Source organism: Cyprinus carpio, chromosome A24, assembly GCF_018340385.1.
Source record: "Cyprinus carpio isolate SPL01 chromosome A24, ASM1834038v1, whole genome shotgun sequence".
In the NCBI taxonomy this organism is placed as follows: domain Eukaryota; kingdom Metazoa; phylum Chordata; class Actinopteri; order Cypriniformes; family Cyprinidae; genus Cyprinus; species Cyprinus carpio.
Genome location: NC_056595.1, coordinates 16,993,954 through 16,997,615, shown reverse-complemented (window position 1 = coordinate 16,997,615; position 3,662 = coordinate 16,993,954). Strand labels below are relative to the sequence as shown.

General features: G+C 40.9%; 1 long non-coding RNA gene across 1 annotated transcript; it reads right to left on the bottom strand.

Annotated features, from left to right (window-relative positions):
• Positions 1-546: 546 nt before the first annotated feature.
• LOC122135362 lies at positions 547-2,892 on the bottom strand. The gene is made up of 2 exons (XR_006153468.1): positions 1,430-2,892; positions 547-1,210 (listed from the first exon to the last, which is right to left on the bottom strand). It is a non-coding gene; the product is annotated as an uncharacterized LOC122135362 (long non-coding RNA).
• Between the last annotated feature and the right edge of the window lie 770 nt (positions 2,893-3,662).

Here is a 3,662-nt window from a genome sequence, read left to right as displayed (position 1 = left end):
TGGCTGACTTAGGCCAAGTTTGTCTTATATAATTTCAGATTCAGCAATCAACAATACTGTGATCTCTAAAATATAATTTATTTTCCTTAATGCTATATTTCTTATTATTATTATCATCATTATTATTATTACCAGCTATAGCACTGTTGTGCTTCGGGCGTCCCGAGTTCGAGTCACGGTTCGCAGACCTTTCCAGATCCCATCCCTCTCTCTCTCTCTCTCACTCACTTCGCTTCCTGTCGACCTACTGTCCTATCTAAATAAAACGCCAAAAATAAATCTTTAAAAACACACACACACACACACACACACACACACTGGCTTGCACATGTGCAAATGGTTAGTTTTAAGTTATTTACTTAACCTTTTCCCCATGATGCAGTAAAAGATCTACAAAAAGAAATTCAGCACCACATGTGGTGGACAGCGCCTCACCTTCAAGACCTCTGCAGTGTATCGCATTGTTTCATTTTTATGGTTTTACAGATTGCAGTACACATATACTTTCACAATTGCTTAGCACAATATCCAAAACACACAGACCATAACTATCAGAACTAGCTTTATTGGGGTGGGGAGGAAGCAATTTAATCAAATTTTCAGAACGATTTTTTAAACCTGCATTATTTTTTGGCCTGCTGATGGTGGAAGGCCCCGCTCTTGGCATTCACCGCGTGCCTTAATTGTAAGACATTAAATCAAGGTCCGCTGTGAACACGGAGAGCCAGAGTCTCAAATCACGCAGAGCCTTACTAAAACATACCAAAAACCCTCTCCATCACTGTAACCAACCCAAAGCATCTGTATTATCATGAAATCCTTGTTTATCCAGTCATTCCCCAGCCTCTGGTTTTAGTGTCCCGGCGCGTATGGCTCTAGTACGGCGTATTTCCTATTAAATTAATGCTTTTCAAACTCCAACTCTGCGATGTCCTGTGCTATTGAAACCATCCCGTTAAGTGTTTAAACACAGCACGGATCCGCAATAAAGCGAAACGAATGCTCAAAAGGATTACTTAACCGCCGTATGATGAAATATGGACATGCAACGTTGACAGCAAAGGGATAAGGCCTTCGTTATTTTTTGGAGCTGGTTTCAAATTCAGCCAGTCTGAGACAAAGAGGGACAAGGGGACAACTGCTTGAAAGGACCTCAGCTCTGTCAAAAATGCGTCAGGGGCTTCAACCACGTCCGTACGTACTCAACCACCTACAAGAAGAAAACACAAAAAAATGCATATTAGAAACGTGCAAGGCTTCCAGTTTAAATGTGAAACGAATACTCAACTCTCGAATGCGTCAAAAAGAATTAAGATAAATTCCAGGCAAACGGCGCATTAAGCTAATACGCATGTTCGAGAAAAGAAGCATCCAAATGCGTTCTGTATTCCATTCGATAAAAACAGCCGACAAAACCAACGTAGCCTACTTCCCGCAGCTCCTTCTGGAACTGAAGATGGGCTGAATATTCCCAATATCCGTGCTGTTAAACAGTATCGGTCTCTCTCTGTCCTGTCTTTTCCTCACGCTGACTGACTTTAGGATTAATGGCTCTCCAGCCAAACAAATAAGGCATCTGCTTTTAGCAGAAGAGGATTGCATGGGGGTGGTGACGTCACTGGGCAAACAGATGTTTGCGACCATCGTCCTGACCGTCTCCTTATGTCCTTGAGAGTAAAAGGAGCGCACGTTTGCTCTGACGTAACCACGCTATTTGTTTCCTTTTAATAATTACTCCTTCTTTAATAGTATCCTCTGCTTACAAGACTCTTGTCATCATTGTTATAGGCCTAGAACTAAGAGGAAAGAGAATTAGCTATTGAAATTTAAGTTTGCCATCATCAGCATTTCCTGTGCAGAATTTCCCTTAGGATTTCTGAACGCTGTCTTCGTGTATGTAGGCTGTGATAGGATGTTTTTATAACCTCAAAGTTTAGCCGGATGGTTTTGCTTGGAATAGATGAATGCTGCTTATGCATTAGATAAGCTTGTGTTACTCTCTCAGATACACACACGTAGGTACAGTTTGCTCCACCATGTCCAATCTGTGTAGCGTATGCATACATTAAAAAAGAAACTGTCATTAGTTAGTGTTACAGAGATTTTCTCAGATCATAGCCTACTTCTTAAACCTGATGCAACAAACCTGCATTCTAAAAAAATCTGAAAGTCGTGTTTGTTTGCGCAGTAATCCGTTTCTTTCAGATGTTCTGTTTACATCAGTGTCAACAGACCTCTCAACAAAAACCTGCTACTGTATGCTGTTTTTAATTAACATGGATGTCGTATCCCAGTGGTTTATGTCCATACAAACGGGTAATCGTGGGATCAAAAAAACATTCAGTATTCAACTGAAAACTGAAAAACACTGACAATTCAAATACACAGTCGCCATATACCAAGAGACCCCTACAACCGGCAAAACACCTTTGGTTCATGTGTCTACGGCGTTAAAACCGAAAATTTCGTGTTTTTATGTTCCAAGTCACGCAGCTTTCTTTGAATCATTAGCAGCTCACATTTTAAATCAGATTTTTGCGTATGATGGTCGTATGGATAGAATCGAGAAACAAAGGGAAACGCCATTTTTGACCAAAATTGTCTGTGCATTGTATTATAATTCGTACCGGTTTCTCGTTTCTGGTATTTAACCCACGCGCTTCTGATTTATCAGCGTTTGTACTCTCATAATGAGCATTAAAATATGACCTAGCTGACCCAGAGTCCATTAATCTATTGTCTGTGGGAATCAAGCGGGTACAAACAAAGCGAAACCAACACGTAACGAGCCCTCGTGCGTTTTGCGTGTAAACCGGTTCGCGTTTGCGATGAACGGTGGGTAAGCCGCTTGAAGCATTGGTGTGCTTTGATTTTGTAAGTGCAACTTTTCAAAACACTCCAAAATAGGTAGGCTACTGATGATGCCGATCGCGTGCAAACGATATAAATTACCTATTTTAAACATCTAAAAAAAACGATACAATTAAACCAAAAAATACAACACTCGTTCCCATTTAAGCGTTCTGTTTTTTGCATTTGTTATTTTATTCATATACGTAAGCCCATATATGTATCCCACAATATTTCACACTTACGCGCTCGCTCGCTACACAGCCTCAGCAGGCGGTCGTTGGTTTTCCTTGTGTTCATATCCATCCATTTTTTCACGTTGCTGTCTTCGTATTGTAATGCGCTTTTCGCGATTTAAATAAACTTAATTGTATTCCCGGGTTTCTCTTTCGATGTGTAGTTGGATGCCTCCACTAAGCAACTTGCCCTATCTTGCAGTGAGTAGGGGCTGGAGCCCCTGCAAAGCATGGCTGCGTTTTTCTCTTTTTTTTCAAAAGAGGGCAGGTCGCTATGCATTATAATGAGTTAAATCTCTCCCCCTCTCTCTCTCTAGATCTCCCCCTCGCGCGCGCGCACACACACAGACACACACACACAGTTGCAAATTTGAAATTGCAATAGACCTCTCAACAAAAACATCAAGCTTTTATATCGTTGAAGACCCGACCCGTGGTGTCTAATGTATACAACACTGATATTACATTTATCAATGCATTAAATAAAACTCAGTTGTGTTGCCTGAGCGATAATCTCATTTTAGATTACTGGTGCACATTGTGCGTTAGTGTTTTGAACGCAGTTTGTCACATTCA